This window comes from Notothenia rossii, assembly GCF_949606895.1.
Source record: "Notothenia rossii genome assembly, chromosome: 5".
NCBI lineage: Eukaryota > Metazoa > Chordata > Actinopteri > Perciformes > Nototheniidae > Notothenia > Notothenia rossii.
The window spans coordinates 64,873,936-64,897,481 of NC_136903.1; the positions used below are offsets into that span (position 1 = coordinate 64,873,936).

General features: G+C 38.0%; 2 long non-coding RNA genes across 2 annotated transcripts; both read right to left on the reverse strand.

Moving 5' to 3' along the window:
- Window positions 1–2,738: 2,738 nt before the first annotated feature.
- Window positions 2,739–5,031, reverse strand: LOC307040010. The gene is made up of 3 exons (XR_013808398.1): window positions 4,948–5,031; window positions 4,214–4,293; window positions 2,739–3,680 (listed from the first exon to the last, which is right to left on the reverse strand). It is a non-coding gene; the product is annotated as an uncharacterized lncRNA (long non-coding RNA).
- A 10,148-nt stretch (window positions 5,032–15,179) lies between these two features.
- Window positions 15,180–22,569, reverse strand: LOC307040013. Its single transcript, XR_013808400.1, has 3 exons — window positions 22,317–22,569; window positions 21,523–21,602; window positions 15,180–16,037 (listed from the first exon to the last, which is right to left on the reverse strand). It is a non-coding gene; the product is annotated as an uncharacterized lncRNA (long non-coding RNA).
- Between the last annotated feature and the right edge of the window lie 977 nt (window positions 22,570–23,546).

The window sequence follows — 23,546 nt, forward strand, 5'->3', positions numbered from 1 at the left end:
ATTACTAGTATGCTAGATAATAAACAGAGTTGTGCAGCTCTGTTTATTGACCTTTCCAAAGCGTTTGACACCGTTGATCATCGTGTCTTAAAACAGAGGCTACTCAGTACTGGCATATCCAGCCATGCAGTGGGGTGGTTTGTGAACTACCTCTCTGAAAGGTCCCAATGTGTTCACTTTGATGGGCTGTCTTCTGAGTGGTTAAACATTGCTAATGGTGTTCCTCAAGGTTCTGTTTTAGGTCCACTTTTATTCTCCATATATATCAACAGTTTAGGTGAAAATGTGGATGAAGCTACTTTACATTTTTATGCGGACGATACCGTGATGTATTGTGCAGGTCCCTCCATTCAGGAGGCGGTTGTTAAATTACAGGCTGTTTTTAACATTATTCAGACTCAGCTCTCTGAACTAAAGCTTCTTTTAAATGTGGATAAAACCAAGATAATGCTCTTTTCAAAAGCTAAAAAGTCACCAGAGCCTGTTTTAGATATTGTATCAACGCAAGGAACAAAACTTGAAGTTGTTGCCTGTTACAAATACCTTGGTATCTTGCTTGATGACTGTCTCTCTTTTAAACTTCATGTCAATAACCTGCTTAAAAAACTGAGGGTTAGGCTAGGTTTCTTTTTCAGGAATAAGTCCTGTTTCTCGCTTGAGGCCAGGAAAAGGCTAGTCACTGTGACCTTTTTACCTGTGCTGGACTATGGTGATCTGCTGTATATGAATGCACCTGCCAACTACCTAAGCAAACTAGATGCTGCGTATCATAGTGCTCTGAGATTTGTCACTAACTGTAAAGCACTTACTCATCACTGTACACTGTATACCAAGGCAGGTTTACCATCACTCACTGTACGGAGGCTCAGTCACTGGTACACTTTTATCTATAAAGCTATGTTGGGCAAACTCCCGTATTATATCTGTTCATTGATAAAGCAGAAAGTTGCAAGCAGCTATTGTCTGCGATCACAGGATATAGTCTTGTTAGATGTGCCAAGAGTAAGGACTGTCTTAGGTAAGACAGCTTTTATGTGCGCAGCTCCACTTGCTTGGAACAGTCTACAGGCAAAATTGAAATTGAGCATTTTTATTTCTTTGAATGTATTTAAGGCATGTCTAAATGAAATGCTTTCTGACACTCTGGGTAGTTGTAAATGTTGAATATGTAAATATGATATCCTCTGTTGTTTGTATGTTGTTTTTATGTTTCATGTGGAACTAAATGATGCAGGTCTCCCTTGTAAATGAGATCGATGATCTCAAGGGACTAATCTGTCTAAATAAAGGTTTGAAATGAAATGAAATAGAGAATATGTGGGGTATTGTGAAGAAGAAGCTGAAAGACACCAGACCCAACAATGCTAATGAGCTAAAGGCCGCTATTGAAGCATCCTGGGCATCCATAACACCTCAGCAATGCCACAGGCTGATTGCCTCCATGCCACGCCGCATTGATGCAGTAATCCGTGCAAAAGGATTCCCAACCAAGTACTGAGTGCATTAATGGACATTTTCAAATGTTTGATTGTGTTTTGCTGTTATAAATCTTTTTTTTTTACTTGGTCTGAGGAACTATTCTAATTTTTTGAGATAGGATTTTTGAGTTTTCTTAAGATGTATGCCATAATCAGCAATATTAAAATAATAAAAGGCTTGCAATATTTCAGTTGATTTGTAATGAATCCAGAATGTATGACATTTTTGTTTTTTTAATTGCATTACAGAAAATAAAGAACTTTATCACAATATTCTAATTTTCTGAGACAGTCCTGTATATATTACACATGGTTGGTATTTATCAACAAGAGGTGTGATAGTCTGAGTTGTTTTGTGCGGGGTCTAGAGGCTGTGCTGGTTGTATAGTCTGACCGCTGCAGGAAGGACCTGCGGTAACTCTCTGTGAGACAGCGGGGGATGGCGTTAGGTCCACCAGAACAACCTGCTGGCTCGTTGCGGATACGTAATTTCACATTCTAGCACAGTTTATTGCGCTTATACCTTGATTGTTGCCAACTACGATGCTCAACAGCTCGCTTAACGGAACTTTTACGCTGGTATCAGTTTACCACCCATCACGGGAGTATCGTGTATAGAAAGTATTGAGTTATATTTCTCGCGTTACCTAACATCCATGAAGGCAACATGACAGAGGGAGGCCTGTCACTCAGGATGCCAAACTACTCTTTGCTAAGCCCCGCCCCCCCAAGCAACATCAGGGTCAAAAGTTTGAAAGCGGAAAAAAAGATCTGAAAGCGAAAAACGATCTGAAGGTGAAAAGCAATGTGAAACCTGAAAAAACAAGATTTGAAACTGAAAAAATAATTGTTTTGAATCTGAAAACGATAAAAAATATAACTGAAAAAAATAAGGATTCAAATATCAAAATATGTATAAAAGTGAAATCTGAAAATAAATATTTTATTAAAAGAAATTGCTGAACTGAATCAAAAATAATATTCAACCTGAAAAATGTTTTTAAATACTTATTTTTATTTTGAATACATCATTGTATTTTTCAAAGTTCAGGACAAAAACTTGAACTTTCAAATAAATTGTATTTTTTTGAATGATCAAAACTTATGACCCTGAAATAGCTCCATACATGTGATGGTAGCTAGTGAGTGCTCTTACCTGTGAGGCCTCCTCCAAACAGCATAATAACCAGACTGTATCATTAAAACTAAGTACCAGTTATAGATCCTTGACTTTAGACAAACAATTCAAGAGACAACATGTATTTAAAGACCAATCTTTATTTGAATGTGCCTCTTAACCTGATATATTAGTTATACAGTAATAGTATTGACAATCTAAAAAAACTGAGCAACTCAACTGTCAACTTTATATTTCTTATTGTCTAAAGCATTTATTATTTGCTTATTATTTTTTCCCCTCATATTCAGTGTGGACGGATTGAGACAGCGTGGTATCCATAGAGCTGCAGAGACTTCAGGGAGAAACCTCTGTGTGATGGACGTCCTGTCTGTTGGTTTGGAGAGGACTGAGGGTCTTTCCTCTGTGAGGAGGACCAGGCCTGATGGAGGAGCCCATGCTGGGCAAAGCTGATACCAACTGCACAGGCCTAGTCTGTCACTTTATTTGACTAAATGTGTTTACCTATACATTTAATAGGCTTTACACCTTCTGTCCATATGTGCTTTTTATTTAAAACATTTTTGATTAACTTTTGGTTCACATTTCAATAAATTGTATTTGTATTCCTTTCGTCCATTATTCTTACTGAAAATAGATTAGACATTCACATCTGACTGAAGATTGGCCCCATTTATTTGTGACGCTGCAAACTCTACGGTACAAGGCACAAGTGATGTGAAGCTCATAAAGTGAGGCAAATAGAAATAATCAGCTGATGGAGTGTAGATGTGGAAATAGATGCATCCCATCAGCTGACTATGTTTTTCGCCACACTTTATAAGCCTGACTATAACCACCCCTTCTCTGAGGTGCAGGCAGCGTCACAAACAAATGATGGTCCTGATAGACTACAAAAATATTCGGTGTGCAGATCTTTGTTTTCACAATAAAAGTAGTTTCTTAGTGAATGTCCTGTACTTGTCTTAAAATCTCATAAAATCAGCTTTTAATGTTCCTTCTTGGATGTTCTTCTTGACCCTCAGAGGTGGAGAACATGTCTTGTCTTTCAGGCATGTCCTTTCCTAACAAAATGACAGGAAACATAAAACATATTATTGCAGAACAAGTGTGTTATTTATGAAAGCGGTGTGTTTGTGTGTTTAGGGGCTGTAGATATAATTATTTTGTAATTGTAATCAGATTATGAATGAACAGTATGAAATTCATCAACATTGAAATATATTTTATTATCAAAATAATATTTAACTTATCAAAACGTAGTGCAACTGTAGAAGCTTGCTCTGTTGTCTCACTGAAAGAATAACTTTTACCACGTTTTTACAGACAATATTGAGAGATAAATAGTAGCAGTTCTCACTATGTGTTAAATATCTTTGCCTTCAATACATTAAATTAGAAAACTGACAAAATCACATTGCTTGTTAACATCTAAATGTAACTTTTTGCATGGAAAAAACCCTCAACTTCACTGATGTGTAGTTGATCTAGTATTGTTTAATGGAATGTATATCAGTGAATTAAAGTCAATACTTCATTTATGTAAACCAATATCTTTCTTGATTCTTTGTACAGTATGAAAAAAGAGTCTTTGTACCTGTGCTGAAGTTCACTGCTGTGAGGAGTCCAGTTATGTCTCTCACTCTTTGGTCCAGCCTGTCTGCATCACCTGGACACCTTAAACAAACAGATATATATATATAATGTAAAATACCATGTGTACAAACAATATAACTGATTATCTTCTGTTGAACATGTTGGATTGTGTATTGTCCGAGTCAGGGTCCTTTTTATTTTACTGTAACTTTGGAAGTTGTGTTACCAATGCTTACTGTTTATTTGATACCCATTTGGTAATGCAATTAATAAAAACAACAAGGTTTGGGTTTGCTCTTCAGATATGACTGACGTTAACGAGTAAGCTCAATAATGAACTCCAGCTCAACCAACCATATTGTAATATCTAAGTAATCATCTTGAAATATGACATTAATAATTGTAATATACACACATCTTATTGTGAGGTTGATTTCACATACACTACTTCGATGTTAGCTAAATAGAAAATAGCATGGATAATTTACAAAGGCTTTAAAAACACCACCGTTAGTGCCAAAGCAGTAGGCTATAATATATTAATTACTGCTGTAGACTACAACCACTACTTGTTTAGCTAGCATAAACTCAACAAAGCTAGCGTTAGCTGGCTAACTGACGTTATTTTGCCGCTAAACTGCACGATATAAAACGGTGGTCGACAAAGCGGATTTAATCCTCAATCACAATAATAATATTCAAAGTAATACTGGGCAAGTAATGGGCAAAACTTACCGTTGATTCACGCGCCATGTCAGCGGACTGGTAGCGACACAACCTTTAGCCCCGCAGTCCAGCCTCGTCGTTCTGATAGCTCCGCCCCTTCGCTCCAACCCCCCTCCCTCGCCCCACATCTACAGCTGATCTACAGGTGAAAATTACTTTTGCGACACATTTATCGCAAGAAGTGTAGCAAAAGTCAAGACCGCAGATTCGTCGATTTATACTGCCACAGAGCAGATTCGTCAAGTTGTAATGACTGATTTGAGAGGTTGTAATAACCAAGTTGCAGTTGTAATGGAAAATATATTTAAAAAATATGTATTTTTCTGCAAGTGAACATTTCATCACTAAGTTCATTTTTTTTCTACAAGCTACAAAACTTTTTTTATTATTCTGTGACTTCAAATTTGGTTCACAGTTACGTGGATATTTTATACAAGTGTACATTTGGTTCACAGTTACGTGGATATTTTATACAAGTGTAAATGTATGCACACAAGCTCAGATTTTTTTTCTGCAAGTGCTCACATCAGGTTTGTATGGTATTAGTTTTGTATCATAAAGATAAAGCAACACTTTCTCAGAATAAAGCAAAACTATGAGTTTAAAAGAAAAAAAAACTAAGTCAAGCAAAATAAAATACATTTCAAAAATAAAACTATAAGTTGCAAACAAATCATTTGTGTAATCATGTAAACTATAAATATTTTTTTATTTGTTTTAACATAGGTTTTTGTTTTCAGTTCTTGTTTCTTCTTTCTCAATGATCAGACTTTTGCTCTCGCTGCAGCTTTCTCGTTTGCGCTCCCTCGTTTTTTGTTTGAGATTTTGACACAAACATCCCAGGTGGGCGGGACTTTCAGGGTTGTGTCCCCATTGGCTACTCAGTTTTTGAGTGACAGCCCACTACACCACAGATCATACAGTGCAACTCATGCAGCAAACTCCGGAGTCCACTCGGCCACATTAGTGTCGGTGTCTCCTGGGGAGTTTCATGAACATATCGGACTCATCTTATGGATTGCTGTGCATTATACTTGTGATGTGTAGTTCATACTTTATTCCAACTTTAAATATTTTAATACCTGAACACACTGCTGCTGTTAAATAATTTCCCAATTTGGGATTGATAAAGTGTCTGTCTATTTATTTTTATAGATTAAAAAAACACATCTATGTATTTTCAAGCTAAAGGTGATACACAATATAAACTGTATACTATTATTTTTCAAAGACATGTTACATTTCAAAAGCATATATTACTATGTTTAGGACAAACAATTAAAGATGGCTTTAATTCAACAAATTCTGCAATATAAAAGTGGCAGATATGCTTTATTAAACAGTCCAGACCTAGGCTGCATACCAATACAATTAGGAACATGCTCACATCTTACTATGTCGGTCTGAAGAGCTGAAGCATTCATACACAATGGATACAAACTGTGTTGTTTCATTCTATATCCTGTGAGAAAATGATATACATTTAGCATTAAAAATTCGACATACTATTCCTAGCCTGAGGAAAATATGAATAATCAACAGATTTGAATGGAATCTCTAACATTTTCATGTAGAATAAAGACAAAAGAGTGATTATACAAATTACATTCATTGAAATTTGAACCAGAAGATGAAGTCTCAAAGAATGTTTTAAATAAAAGGACATAAAACAAAAAGGTGGATAATAATAAAATATATTAAATGTATATGTAAAGACATTTGGTCAAATGAAATGACACTGAGCAAGCGATAACAGTGTGGATGAAGCTGGTGCAGTTCTTTCTTCATGCCCCCCTCCGTGCTGTCCCCTCAGAGGAAGTGGGAAAACGGGATAAGACCTCTGGACGCCACGCTGTCTCAATGATCCACACTGTTAATTAGACCCTCCAGAAAAACGCGGGCAAAAATCCTTGATTATGCGGGCTAAATTCCTTGATTATGCGGGCTAAAATCCTTGATTATGCGATTAAACATGCGGGGTTTTATGTGATTTTATGCGGTGAAACTGTGGGAAGTTGCTAAATATGCGGAAAGTTGCGAAATATGCTAAATATGCGGGAAAAAATTATCGATTTTTTTTAAAATATTGGGCTGTCTTATTTATTCTCTCTCACAAACAACCTGCCACTAACGTTAAACCCCTTTACTATTCAATTAAACATATTCAATGTTTATTTATTGTAAAAGCAATTGGGCTATTTTAATCTCACACACACACACACACACACACACACACACACACACACACACACTTCTCCGCCTCATTCTGTTTTCATTAATACTCGTTCGTTATCTGCAGCTTCAATCTTGTAGGCTACTCACCTCGTTTCTTGTAGCCCTCGAAAGGGTTTTGGAGGTTGATGCCTCGTGAACGTGAGTTGTTTGGCTTTCTTGTCCGCAGCAGCAGAAAGCATTTTCGAATGTTTGAATGAATCAAAGTGGGTCGTCACCGTCGATTTTCTCTTATGCTCCAACACACAGTTGCACTGGGTGCAGAATAGTTTCCCCCCACTTTTTGCCCGGTCTTTAGTAGAAATGTTCGTCGGTAAATGAGATGGATTAGATATTTTCATCTTGGTGTTTTCTCTATCGTGTGAGCTCCACACGTTGACTCTATACAGTGTTGTTTACATTATGTGATGCGCGAGCTGATGACGTCATGTCAAGACGAGTTAACTTTTTTTTCTCTCAACTTTGTGTGGAAAAATGCGGGGATTATGCGGCCTTTTGATAAATATGCGGCCTTTTAGAAATCTGCGCCATTTTGCTGATTATGCGGTAAATTCTGCGATCGCAGAATCGCGTTTTTCTGGAGGGTGTAGTTAATATGAGAGGAAAATAAATGTTTTAGGAAATTAAATATGAAGTTAACAAATAAAACACAGCTCAGGGGCAGTCATGGACGGTAGGTTTTCCTACAAAGTTAACTCAGCCTCCATTGATTTTCATATCAAATTAGCGTGTTAATAAAATAAGCTATCATGGCTTATACTTGCATATCCAAACAGAATCATGAAAGCCTGTTGGTAGAGTCAGGCACGCCGCACACACGAGTCAGTTTGAGTGTGTGCGCCGGTGTCTGAACGCTCACTCACTGCTAGCTTTGTAGCTAACTGTTAGGCTACTTAGCTTGCATTGTTATGGATCTAAAGGTAGCAAAAGCTAACTTTCATAGCACAGCTTTACTTCTCACTTACCACAATAAAGAAACAGACCGTATACAGTAGTACAGCACAAACAACACAAATGATCAATACTTAAATATATTTTCACTTGTAGTATTATAATAATTGAAATGCTGGTACTTCTGCGGGTGTTCTATCCAGGCTCAGGCAGCCACCGCACCGCAGCTGCCTGCACTGTACAATCGCTGGAGGACTGGGTTGTCACTCAAAAACTGAGTAGCCAATGGGGACGCACCCCTGAAAGTCCCGCCCACCTGGGAGGTTTGTTTCAGAATCTCAAACAAAAAATGAGGGAGCGCAAAAGAGAAAGCTGCAACGAGAGCTAAAGTCTGATCATTGAGAAAGAAGAAACAAGAACTGCAAACAAAAACCTATGTTAAAACAAAGAAAAAATACTTATAGTTTACATGATTACACAAATGATTGGTTTGCAACTTATAGTTTTATTTTTGAAATTTATTTTATTTTGCTTGACTTAGTTTTTTTTTCTTTTAAACTCATAGTTTTGCTTTATTCTGAGAAAGTGTTGCTTTATCTTTATGATACAAAACTAATCCCATACTTTTACACGCTCTCGCATTTTGCACCATATCTACCTTCATACTACGGCTTCCAGAGATTAATTTGTGTATGTATTTATTGTCAAAGCATTTAATATATTAATTGCTATCGGGGTGTTAAGAGCATTCCATGGAATATAACAAAAAGTGTTTTCTGAAATAAATTACATACCCCATTGAATTATGACTGAAGATCGTCAGCTGTCTTCCTCTCCCGTGTTGTTCCTCGATACGTAAAGGCTGCAGCACCTTTGACAACTTCTCTCTACAGTGTACATATCAAACATACCGGTAAACCAGCATCGTTTGCTGTGAAAGCATATAACTCTGTCCACGCAGAATTAAATCCTGTGTTCCCCCGGTACTTTTCTTTGATTTATCCATAGTTCGCTCATCGAGCCGGGGGTCAGGTTATTCACCCGCAGGAAAAGGGGCTGGCGCGGGACCGTAGAAGGATGTGACGCATATTTTAGTTGACCTAATTAAAACCGTTTTGTTTTTTTATTTATGTGTCAAAGTCACAGTATCACCTCAAAATACAAGATAAGAAACATTTTCAACCATGCAACAAAATATAAATAGTCCTACAAATACTTTTATTTTATTTTCCATATTTTTGTCTAAGCTCAAGGGAGCCAGAGCAGAGGGCTTAAAGGGCCGCATGCGGCTCGAGGACCGCGGGTTGCCGACCCCTGGCCTAGAACAACCCCTCTTGGTACTGTAGCATTGTTACCACAGGGGTTTGGGCCATTGTCCTTTTACCCCACAATCACAGAATTATCTGCATATGAATATGAATCCTGCTGTACTGTCTGAAGGGGATTAAAACAGCAGGACAATGTTGGTAATTTTATCTAGTATGTGTTGCTGCGTATCATGTCAGTCTCTCACGTTAATGTTACTACTCTGGTCTTAAAAGAATGTTACGCATCAAACTGATTTCCACAATCATATTTATTTGCCTCTTGGAACAAGTTAAAAACACTTTTAAGGGTTATACTTGTGTGAAGGTTATAAACTTTAGGGTAAACAGGGAAAAAAGTAGTTTTTTTTTTTTCTAATAAAGTGACAACCGTACCATCATGGCAAAAACTGGCTTTTTAAGGGTTAATATTCTGAAAAGTAATGCATGTTTTGTATTTTGAACAGGACTGATTTGGTCTGCGAAATGGCAAAATAGTATATATCTATATTAGGGCTGTCAGTCGATTAAAATATTAAATCGCGATTAATCGCATGATTGCCCATAGTTAATCGCGATTAATCGCACATTTTTTATCTGTTCTAAATGTACCTTACAGGAATATTTTTCAAGTTTTTAATACTCTTATCAACATATGAGTGGACAAATATGCTTTATGCAAATGTTTATTATCATTTGAGCAATGACAAATATTCTCATGAAGATTAAACACAACAACCTCTGAACATTACAAATATTTGCCTCAATTCAATCTGGAACCTCTCTCATACAATAATACAATACAAAGTGTGTGTGTGTGTGTGTGTGTGTGTGTGTGTGTGTGTGTGTGTGTGTGTGTGTGTGTGTGTGTGTGTGTGTGTGTGTGTGTGTGTGTGTGTGTGTGTGTGTGTGTGTGATGGATCGTTGGAGCTATGTGCAACTCAAGGCATATGCTCGAACGGAAGCTGCCTGGACGCTGCAATCATGTTGCACTATCCGTGCTGAGTGTGCTGACTTTCCCCACAATGTCCCACTGTGTGGCTACCTGCATAAAGTCAAGTGCTCGGCGCAGTTGTCGGCGAAATGTCGCTCCTCTGTTTTCATTTAAACGGCTCCTTGTATCCGTTAGCGCAGCTACTAGCTAGCACCAGATCCTAGCAACAACAATACACGTAAGATCTCTCTCTCGCTCACTCGGGCCACACATACACACCCTCCAGGTCCTCCCGATGGCCAGTCGGTGCCTGCCGGTGAGCGAAGAAGTGTGGTCTGCCGCAAGTGGACGGCAGGAGCGGGGCTGTCAGCATCAGCTTGTAAATGTTATTTTAAAGTCGATGCGCTCTGAAACTACGGGGCGGCCGAGGACAAAAAATACTAATGCGTTAATCGCGTTAAAATAAATAGTGGCGTTAAAAAAATGTTCCGTTAACTTGACAGCTCTAATCTATATACAACGATGTACAAGGGTTGACAATGGTTATACAATGTGCACAAACTTGATTGTGTTTTCTTTTCTTTCTTCTTTGCAGATTGACAGCGACGTCATTGGTCTTATGGATGATGCCACTCTTCAAAAATACATCCCCTCCTACGGAGACCAAATAGCCATCTTTAATCCTTGTAGAAATAAAAAGCCCACATCAAAGCAGAAAAAAGGCCTTTATGAAAGACTGAGGGAAAAAATGACACTGAGATCGTAAAGTTCTCAAGGCAACGCATCAGGTACAGAAACAAGAAAAACACAGACAAAGAAGCTGAAAGCCACAAGAAATATTGAAATAGTGTCATTGTGAATCCAGCCTAACACAACCAAACAAGTAAGGGCAAAACAAGGAGGTGGGACTAGAAAAATTAAACTATCAACTAATGCTGGTTTGAATGAAATCCTTGAAACAGGAAAGACACTATTTTTTCCTGATGGAATATCACCTAAAGGACCTGAATCAGAGTTTGACTTTGAGGTTTGGGATTTTAAACAAAACTGCCTTACAGCTGAAACATGCCCTTCAATTAGCACAATGTACGAAACTGTGCAAATGACAATGTTGCGATTTTACATTGCCACAAAGCCAAAACCTTCTGCAAACGCTGACAGCGACACAGTTGAAGAGACTTCTGAATTTAATCTTGTCTCGGGTGAAAATGACGACTACACAGATGTCATTATTGTTTTGGACGACACAGCGATCACTAAACATTTCTAGTGATCCGGAAATCACCTTTGGTCCTCATTTCGGCTTCGAGGAAGATGAAGAAGAAGACACACTCATATTTGAGAATTTTCCTGTCCACTTGAGGCAGAGAAACAACTAACAATCACTGTACATCATGCAAACACCCTAGCTGACATGGTTACTGCCTTTTCTGATGCAGAGATTTTAAACAAATCATTGAATGTGAGGTGCATTCTCCCTGACAACGAGGAAGAAGCAGGCAGTGGTTCTGGGGTACTGAGGGATGTTCTCAGCTGCTTCTGGCAAGAATTCTATGAGAGATGCACACTTGGGACAACAGTTAAAGTGCCCTTCATTCGCCATGATTTTCCTGCTGAAACATGGAAGGCAATTCGAAGAATCCTTTTGAAAGGTTACCAAGATTGTGAATATTTCCCAAACAAACTTGCACTGCCTTTCCTTGAACAGGTGCTGTTTGATAATGTGTACAGTGACCTCAAAGCATATTTTATGCAACTTGTGAGCAGCCAAGAACGTGAAGTTTTGATGCAAGCGCTGACTGATTTCACTGCAGTTGACACTGATGACCTTTTGGAGGTTCTCGACAGCTATGGCTGTAGAAGGAAAGTCACCGCAGAGAATCTTCCTAAAATAATTGAAGAAATTGCCCATAAGAGATGGTCCAAAAACCGATGTTCGTGTTTGACTGCTGGAGGGAGATTAACCATCAATATCTCAACCTCAGTCCAGAGGCACTGACTAAGTTGTTGTCTGACCTGCAACCCACCACAAAAAAAGTCTGCAAACTACTGAAATTTGATGTTGATTTGACTACAAACCAAAAGGAGGTAGCAAATCATCTGAAAAGATTCATCAGAGAGCTAGATGAGAGTAAACTTCAGAAGTTTCTACGGTTCTGCACAGGATCTGATCTCATCGTGACAGACAGCATCTACGTGGGATTTGAGAAAATGACAGAGTTCACAAGAAGACCGATTGCGCACACATGTGGGAATATTCTGCACATAGCGGACAGCTATCAGAACTTCCCAGATTTCCGTTCAGAATTCAATGCAGTTCTTCAGAGCAATGTGTGGGTTATGGACATTGTTTAGACTCCAACAACAATAACCAAACCAATCAAAACTGTTAAGAGTTTTTCATGTTCAAAGTAGTTGTGCAGAATTGCAAGTAATGGTGTGCTATAGATACTGTATATTTGGGACCTAAAATAAGCACTTCACCAGGACCTTTAATAGTTATATAGAAGTCCAGCTGGCCAGAAGGGAGCCCATCTTTCACTACACAAAACTTGGTGGTGTGTTCACAAACTACCACAAACTTGCATATTGACTATTATTCTCCAGTTGCAGAACACAAACCTGACTTGACAGAAATGTAATTTGTTAATGTAATTCAAGACCTTTTAATGCTGCTAAGATGTTTAAGGATTCAAACAAGAACAGCGGCATGCTTCATTGTTCTTAAATGGAAACAAACAATTGTAAAATACAATGTACTGTTTGCTCCCTCTTACTTTTTGTGTAAATTGTAAAATGATATGCCACTTACCCAGGTGAATAACTTGTGTAAAAGCATGAATGTGTAGCTAACCCCTTATCTGACCATTGACTGGAATATAAAGTCGCAAAGCAATTGCCTTGTTCAAAGCATACTTGTTTATTTAGAAAATATGTTATACTAGCGTCAAAAGTAATTAAGACATAATCTTAAAATAATGCTTAAAATGTTTTATGATCAAATGTTTCCTCAGGTGTCACATTGCCTTGATTCCAAATGTCTTGTTAAAGTTTCAAGTGGTGGACTGGTTGGTTCTTCAAAACAAGTAGATACACATACACACCATACACACTTTCCCTATACAGTACGTACACACACACACACACACACACACACACACACACACACACACACACACACACACACACACACACACACACACACACACACACACACACACACACACACACACACACACACACACACACACACACACACACACACACACACACACACACACACACACACACACACACACACACACACACCTCTCAGATGTGCATATAAACAGACTGAACTAGTCTTCTACCAGTTATCTTAGTTATGAGAAGTTATGATTACAATTGTTTGCTTTTTACTAAGATTTAAGTATTGTTTTGATACTGAAAGACATTCTGAAGGTAAATTGTATTAAGTCTCAACATCTGTTTTGCAGGCATTGTTGTGTGCAATCTTTTATTTTTGGATACATTAATAATTGTTATTGCACTGGCACAATGCAGGCAGATATTTGTTCCGTTTCTATATTTCACATCTTGTGGATCAACCAATAATTAAAAAAAAAAAGCAATGCAAAAGGGCTGTAATTTTCCAGTCATCCTTGTGCGGGATTTTCAAGTTTTGTCAAATGTTACTTTTAACATTGAAATGTAAGTTAAAGTTACATTGTGAATCAAATTTATTTTCTTACACCACATTTGTATGCAGGCCTTCGACTGAATGTTGATAAAGTTCCCTATTCTTATGGGTATAAAGTGATTGAATAAATAAGCTTTGCAATAGTTTTTCAATACTTTTCTAAAATATCTTATAGTAATTCATATTTGTGAAGAAAAGTTGAGAAAAGTAATTAGTCATTTGGCATTAAAAATAATGATAAAATAATTGCTAATTAATTAAGAACAATACCATTCTGTGTATCTATGCTTTGAATTCTTGATGCCTTTTTTACATATTACATTTGTATTTAATTGTCTAGAAATGGTATCCTCTATTGTCTTAATAAAGTTAATTGTTTATTTTTGCCAAAACTATGTTGCAATGTTATGGTGATACAATTAAAAGACTGATGTATATCAATACTGAGAACATATGATGAATACTGCAATGACATACTCATTGCATAAGCATTGGATAAAATGTGCTCCTGTTAGTATGAACTCACAACCAAGCTTCCCAAAGTCTGTTCACCTTAAGTTATTACGGCTACATTGTTTCATTGAATTCCGAGAATACATAAATGTAACCACATTTTGAAATACTCAAAGTAATTTAAATAAATAAATACAATTTGTTACTGCATAAAGACAATCTGATCCATTTAATTAATGTGTTATGCAAAAAGGTGTGAACGATGTATCTGTGCTTACACTTTTGCAAGAATGTGATTCGACATTTTTAGTAAAAACAATGGAGTTATGCTGAACAATTAACATGTTCATTTTTGTATGCATGTGGCAATCAATAAGTCATTCTAAAGTGATATTTGTATTCACCAATACAGTACATGGCACTAGCAGGTTTGTCATGTCAGCGAATGGCGTTCTTATCCTTTCTTAAAGGAGGAAGTTTGCCCAGTGTAAGCAAGGCCGTCTCAGTTGCAGCAAACTACGTGGCAATATTAATGACTGGCCTCTTACTGTTTTTAGAGCGCACATGAAATAATCTGGCAACTGAGTGAAAATTAGCAATCAGTTGTAAATTATTTGTGTATACAATGTAGAAAAATGTAACAAAGATTTGGCCCATACATACAGTACCATTAAAAAACTGTTGAAAAGCTGTAAAGAAAAATGAAAATAGTGTTGCTGAGAGACAAACATTTAAGGAATACATGAAATACCATTGACTATGATTTTTATTGATACATTTTTGACTAAATAATTACTTATTTTTTAAGGTCAGTTTTGTCCTGAACAGTAATAATAATAATAATAATAAATGGGATTTATATAGCGCTTTTCTAGACCCAAAGACGCTTTACATTATGAGTCAGGTCGACAAACAAAACAAGAACAAAAACACAAACAAAAACAAAAACAAAACAAAAACAGAAAAGCAGTCAGGAGGATGTTGGTTCAGAGGGGGGCGGCGGGTTTAAGGATAAGCAGAGTTGAAGAGGTGGGTTTTGAGACGGGACTGGAACAGGGTGAGGGAATCAGACTCACGGAGGTCTTGGGGGAGGGAGTTCCAGAGCTTCGGGGCTGCCACAGAGAAGGCTCTGTCCCCGAAGCTCCGGAGTTTGGCCTTGGGGATTGAGAGCAAACCGGCTGAGGTGGATCTGAGGGACCGGGGTGGTTGGTAGAGGATGAGGAGGTCAGTGAGTATTTTATATTTTGCATAATGACATGTACGCTACATGTACCCTTAATCAAATACTTGTCGTCGTATATCATCTCGTAACAGGATATAGATGAGCTGCAGCAAATGGATCTGCTGGATCATCCCATCCGTTTTCCGCCATGAGTAGACAACACAGTTCAAAAACAGTTTCATCGCATGGAAGCTGGCCTTTGGGAGTACACTCTTCCATACAAAAATTGACTTCCTCCATGGCAATAGGTTTGAGTCTATCCTCAGCACTGTGCAACTCTGGGAAGGAGTACATAATCACTGGCCGACCAGATGCTGTGTCATCAGTTGATCTTGGTCTGATTTTGTGGGAATTCCAGGTGTTGACCACTTCATCAAGTTCATCCTGCATAGAAAAAAAGCACAGTAAATGTAGACGACATGTCTTAAGAAGCTTTCGGACATAACTTCTACCTGTCTAGATGGAGGCTGAGGTTGCTGCAATGTCCACGAACATAGTGAATTATAATATTATTATTACTCATACTACTTTTATTAATGACTAATCTCAGAAATAAATAAAATATTTTACCTGAACAAGATTAAGGTAACAGAATTGGATAAGACTTTTGTCCAAAATGTCTCCTGTGAAGTGCCCATCTTCATGGAAAGTTTGAAACAGGTTCATCCAGAACTGCGCACTCTGTTTGCGGAGTATACCCCACCATCCTTCAATGCGCTGGTTTGCTGTGCTTCCTCCATAAAGGAAACTTCTCTCCCCAGCAAAACTGTCTGGGTGGTTCTTCGCAAAAACATCTGCATTTCTTCAACAGAAACATTTTACGTGCCCCTGTCTGCACAAATCCTCTCTGGACATCCACCTATACCTGAAACTGTTTTGATAAAGTAACTTGCAACTACTTTAGGATCACTGTTTGTGGTATAGGCCTCCATCCATAACACATACAGTAGCGGCTAAAACCATCTAAACAGCCGTTGATGGCAATGCCATAGGGCTTTAGCTTATCATAACCATCCATGTGCCAAAGTGCATTTGGCCCTCTGCATCTGTACTGACGTCTTCTCAAGCGGTGGGCTCGTCTTAATTCCACACCTTGTGGATCAACCAGTTTGATGATGCGTCTTATGCTATCTTGTGACACAACAAGGCCCTGTTGAATTGCACGGAGATGTAGCCAACGGTATCCCTGCATCTGTCCATTGGTCATGATCTCATGCTGTACAAAAGCTAGCACTTCCTCCAAGTCAGACTGGTTCTTCCTCCTGAACAGGTTAAGTCTTTTACAAATTCTCTTTAATGTTCGGACACTAATTACAATGTGATTAGTGTGTGCCAAAATAGCAAGTATTTCTTTGTTACTTAGGGAAAGTCTGAAGTATAGTTTGATTAAGTCATCCAAATCCGGCTCTGCAGGCATTGTTGTGAGCAGTGCAGCAAACTGATCTAATGCAGAATATAAAGAGGACAATTTGGTATTCGTAGGAGGGGTTGTAATATGGCGGTTGAAGTTGAATAGTACATCAGACAATAACGTTGCTTTTAATCTGCAAAAAAGAAAAGAAAATACATTGTTTAAATATTGTAAGGTTAAGACTCTTCTTCCTATTTTACACAGTATATGCTCAGTAAAAGTGTCCATTACGGAGTACTGATCTTATTTATCAGGAACACTTTATATGCAGGAACAAAAGTCATACCTTTAATTTAAAGCCAGAAAGTGTTAAACACTCTTACTGTTGACCTCACTAACTTGTTTCATAAAATGCCTATTTTTTTACAATATCATTTTTCCCACAACCACAACTGTCTTACTCCATTCTAGACGAGATGATGTTTGAGATTTTGATCATTTTGATGGTTAATAGCCTTCTTATTGTCAGCTAGCTGCTAGCTGCCTTGTTAAACACACTTAATTAAATCTCTACAGAAACATGAAAACCATGTTGTTTAGTTGTCACTGTTCCAACAAGCACAAACTTGTGTGTCAACGAAAACCATTATTTACTGAATTAGATGGGGGGGGGGGGGGGGGGAAGCCATAGCATATAAACTAATGCGCTTGCTGCTAGCTAATCAATGTCTGCATTTCATATTCTAACGCCTTTTCGTTGTTTTTACGAACGCCCAAAACACACTTTATATTTATAATTCACCTTTTGCTCCTCCATTTGCAATTTGGTTTCCTCTTGGACCCCCTCTGGCGTCAGAATTCTGAGATTAAAGTCAGAATTCTGAGAAAAAAGTCAGAATTCTGAGATTAAAGTCAGAATTCTGAGAATAAAGTCAGAATTCTGACTTTTTTCTCCTCAAAAAAATTATGTTTTTTTGTTCTGAGGAAAAAGTCAGAATTCTGAGATTAAACTCAGAATTCTGAGATTAAAGTCAGAATTCTGAGAAAAAATTCAGAATTCTGAGATTAAGTCAGAATTCTGACTTTTTTCTCCCAAAGAAAATATATATTTTTTCGTCTGAGAAAAAAGTCAGAATTCTGAGATTAAAGTCAGAATTCTGGGTAAAAATCAGAATTCTGAGATTAAAGTCAGAATTCTGACTTTTTTCTTAGAACAAATTTTTTTTTTATTCATGTGGCCCTAATCCTCTTCCGTACTCTTCCGTACATATCTGAACAACAAAGTGGTCAAAAATCATTTTATTCATTTTTTGGAAACATTTTTATGATCGCTTTTTTCATTTTACATTTTCATTTATTGTCATTTCCATTCAGTCAGTCATTAAGTGCTATTTAAAATGTTAATTTGCTACATATCCAAACAAACAAACAAAGTGTGCAATCCAAAGAATGTTAACTGGGTTTTGATAGATAGCATATCTCTTTTTCTTCTCTGAATTATTTTATTTATTTTGTGCACTCTAATCAATATTAATCAAACAATTTTTCGATTATACATTTTAAGAATGGCGTTTATCTTTTTTGAGAATTAGTTCTTATTTTATTTTATTTATTTGGGTCTACAACAGATCATACAAATGTTTGTGTCAGTAAATGTGTACTAACAGAGGCGGGGGTGTGTGTGGAAATAACGGGGACAGAGCTGGTTGCTGTCAGACGATCAACTGTGTGGCGTCATCACAAACGGACGTCGCTTCACGTGACGCTCCGGAGGAAAGGACGTCCCATTGCTCTTAAAACTAATTTCCCTCTCGTCTTTTCCTTGCGTCTCTCCATGCTTCCCTGGTGGGAGGGACTAGTCGCAGGCAAACGACGCAAGTGGGGGACGCAAGGAATCCATTTAACCGAAGTGAGAAGGACCCCAAGTGACGATTTACGGTGCTGGGAGACGTGAAGATGTCACGATTTCGTCCCTTCAAACGTGACAATTACACGGTATTGTTAACCCATGTTAACCAGTGGAGAAATAACCGGAAATGCCAAGCAAATGCTACCCCGACGTAATGATTTATTTTTTAATAGTCACACTCAATTACGCCGATTTTCTTGTTGCCCCAGCTGGTCGACACCTCTTTTAGCAGAAACAAAGGCTACATTAATGTATTAAATCGATGTTAATCCATGCGTGTGGATCGTGTGGATGTGGAATTAACGGACGTGACGTTGTGCGATTGCGTTGCAAACAGCTTCGGTTCATGTTCATTTACAAAATCTTCAACTACAACCGTAGTTATATTTAAAAACATGTTAGAAGGCCTCACAAATACTTTAATGCGAATTAAAATGTAAATGTGAAGGAATGTGTGTATAACAAAATACATCGGTCATAAACGAAACCGGAACAGATATAGGCAAGATCCTCAGATCGATGATTGGATGGTTTTGCCGCAATGCATGCTGGGATTTGGTGTTTATGTGATTTGAAATCTGAAAACGTTTTTTAAAAATAAAGTAATACTTTATTCCGAGTGTGCTTGCTTTTCTCTTTGAAAGTCATCACATAACGGCATTGTAATACACGGTTCGGCTGCATTAAATATTACATAGCGTGGTGTCCAGAGAGCTGCAGAGACTTCAGGGAGAAACCTCTGTGTGATGGACGTCCTATCTGTTGGTTTGGCCCGGAGAGGTCTGAGGGCCTTTCCTCAGCAAGGAGGACCAGGCCTGATGGAGGAGCCCATGCTGGGCAAAGCTGATACAAACTGCACAGGCCTAGTCTGTCACTTTATTTGACTAAATGTGTTTACCGTCATTTTCGGACTATAAGCCGCGCCTGTTTCCCCATTTTTCGACCCTGCGGCTTATATAACGGTGCGGCTAATCTATGGATTTTACAGCTAACGGCCACTAGGGGACCTCCTAAATCTATGGATTTTACAGGTTACAGTCCACCACCTTTAACTCTATGGGCTCTATGGCCAGTCCGCGCCCCCCACCTTTAAGCGGCAGGCTCCAGCAGGAAAAGCTGGAGGCCGGAAAAGAGTGAGATAGGTAGCGCGCAAAAGTAAAAGTGGAAACGAGAGTGGTACGAGAGACAGAACGAGAGCAAGACAGACAGACATTACGAGAGCGAGACAGTTTGTGCAAAGGTGTTAAAAGTGCGCTGGGAGCGCACCGTTTAAGTTTGAAAGTTGAAAAGATTGTGTGTCTGAAACGCTATGTGATACAGTACAGTTTACACAGCACAGTACATGTTCTGTAGCTACTATTGCACTAAATGGTAACACTTGAATACGTTATGCAAATATGCAACTTGTTTGTTGAAATGTTAATAAATGGGACCTTCCTCAAACAGCCATCTCTTTCCCGACAATCCCCTCTGTGCACGAACCCTTACATATGGTGATTAAACATTAAAACACCTGCGGCTTATAGTCCAGTGCGGCTTATATATGTACACATCATTCAATTTAGCTGCTGCGGCTTATATTCAGGTGCGCCTTATAGTCCGAAAATTACGCTACTTTTTTTTTTTCATTTAATAGGTTTACACCTTCTGTCCATATGTGCTTTTTATTTAAAACATTTTTGATTAACTTTTGGTTCACATTTCAATAAATTGAATTTGTATTTGCACTCCTTTCGTCCATTATTCTTACTGAAAATGTTAGATTACACATTCACATCTGACATTCACATCTGGCCCCATTTATTTGTGACGTTGCAAACTCTGCGGTACAAGGCACAGGTGATCTGAAGCTTAAAAAGTGAGGCAAATAGAAATAATTAGCTGATGGAGTGTAGATGTGGAAATAGGTGCATTCGATCAGCTGACTGTTTTCACAATAAAAGTAGTTTCTTAGTGAATGTCCTGTACTGGTCTTAAAATCTCATAACATCAGCTTTAAATGTTCCTCTTGGATGTTCTTCTTGACAATCAGAGAAGGAGAAAATGTTGAGTTATGTCTTTCAGGCATGTCCTTTCCTCACAAAAATTACAGGAAACATAAAACCTATTATTGCAGAACAAGTGTGTTATTTATGAAAACGGTGTGTTTGTGTGTTTAGGGGCTGTAGATATAATTATGTTTTCAACAGTGAACCACTAAGACAATCAGATTATGAGTGAACAGTATGAAGTTCATCAACATTGAAATATATGTTACTATCAAAATAGTATTTAACTGTTATCAAAACGTAGTGCAACTGTAGAAGCTTGCTCTGTTGTCCCACTGAAAGAATAACTTTTAACATAAATAGTAGCAGTTCTCACTATGTGTTAAATATCTTTGCCTTCAATACATTAAATTAGAAAGCTGACAAAATCATATTGCTTGTTAACATCTAAATGTCACTTTTTGCATGGTAAAAACCCTCAACTTAACTGATGTGTAGGCAATCTAGTATTTAGTATTGTTTAATGGAATTTATATCAGTGTATTAAAGTCAATACTTCATTTATTTAAACCAAAATCTTTCTTTTTTCTTTGTACAGTATGAAAAAAAGAGTCTTTGTACCTGTGCTGAAGTTCACTGCTGTGAGTAGTCCAGTTCTGTCTCTCACTCTCTGGTCTAGCCTGTCTGCATCACCTGGACACCTTAAACAAACAGATATATGTAAAGTACCATGTGTACAAACAATATAACTGATTCTCTTCTGTTGAACATGTTGGATTGTGTATTGTCCGAGTCAGGGTCCTTTTTATTTTACTGTAACTTTGGAAGTTGTGTTACCAATGCTTACGGTTTTTTTGATACCCATTTGGTAATGCAATTAATAAAAACAACAAGGTTTGGGTTCGTTCTTCAGATGACTGTGACGTTAACGTGTAAGCTCAATAATGAACTCCAGCTCAACCAACCATATTGTAATATCTATATGATCATCTTGAAATATGACATTAATAATTGTAATATACACACATCTTATTGTGAGGTTTATTTCACATACACTACTTCGACATTAGCTTGTCTACATACTTGAGCATAGCCAATTTAAATTAACCTTAGCGATGCATACGGTTCCTACCTACATAATAAAATATCTCTCTAAGTTACAAGGATGACCTTATTTTATCAACCTCAAACAGAAGCCGTTTGTTCTACAGTATTATCCCACTTAACTCTTAACACTTGTCTATTTCGTTTTAACCTTTATATATACAGTCTATGATTTTAACTTGGAGGCTACGATTAGCATCGTTAGCACCGATGTAGCTACCAATCGCTTACACGCTAACCCAAGCCTTAACATTCATTACGTAGCTGATTAAAATCATTAACACATAAATAAGTACTCGATTTTCACTTACTGCAAAACCGCATGCATGCACCGTCTGTTTTAACCGCAGAGCGAGTCACAATAGTCCGATATATAAGCATGAAGAACAAAAAAACACGGCTGAGCAGGCAGAGTCCCAGTAGCTTCACGGAGCAGCTAGCAGAGAGACAAGAAGCTAGCAGCAGCAGTCACTTCACAGAGCCGTCACTCAATGTGACCATGCCCTAATTTATGCAAAAACTGTAAGACCTAATATAAATAAAAGGGTCGTGTTAGAAAACAATTCAATCACAGATCCATAATCATGAAGGTGGAATCTAACTATATTCATAATAATATTTATGGCATCCATGGGTAAAATGTTTTTTTATGCTGTAAAGTTGGGCATTTTAACATGGGGGTCTATGGAAATTGCTCCTTTCTGCAGTCAGTCCCTATCGGCCAATATATGAACTGCAGTGTGTGGCACTTCCGTATTGGAGTCCCGGCTGTTCCCCAGAGTTTGCCGCTTGATCCACACGCATGGATTAACATCGATTTAATACATTAATGTAGCCTTTCTTTCTGCTAAAAGAGGTGTCGACCAGCTGGGGCAACAAGAAAATCGGCGTAATCGAGTGTGACTATTACAAAATAAATCATTATTACATTAATATTGACAATAACAACTGACCGTCGGGGTAGCATTTGCTTGGCATTCCCGGTTATTTATCCACTGGTTAACATGGGTTAACAATACCGTGTAACTGTCACGTTTGAAGGGACGAAATCGTGACGTCTTCACGTCTCCCAGCATGGTAAATCGTCACATGTTCACGTCTTGCCGTGATATCGGGTTGGATGGGAGAGCTGTGTGTTTCATATGACATTCACACACAATTGGCTCTCAGTGTCTGCCGTCCCCCTCCCCTAATGCTCCGGGATGTGGCATCCTGCAAAAAACACCCTCAGATGAGAGTCAATGAGGGTAATAAACTGATGATAAACACCGCGCTCACATAAACAGATCAGAGAACTTCATTTACACAGTGTTGTAACAGGGGAAAGGGTCAATTTACCTTAAATTCAATCAGCGGAGGAGGTGGATTGTTTATAACATTCATAAATCTTTGCCGTACTTCTATAATCCGTCAAGAACTCTGGAACGAGGTCTCTGTCATTAGTTTATAATGTGAGGTTTAATCTAATTTGTGAAGTGAGTGAGCTGAATGTGAGCGCAGAGCTGAGCTCATTATACCTGAGCTGTGTTTGGACTCAGGCT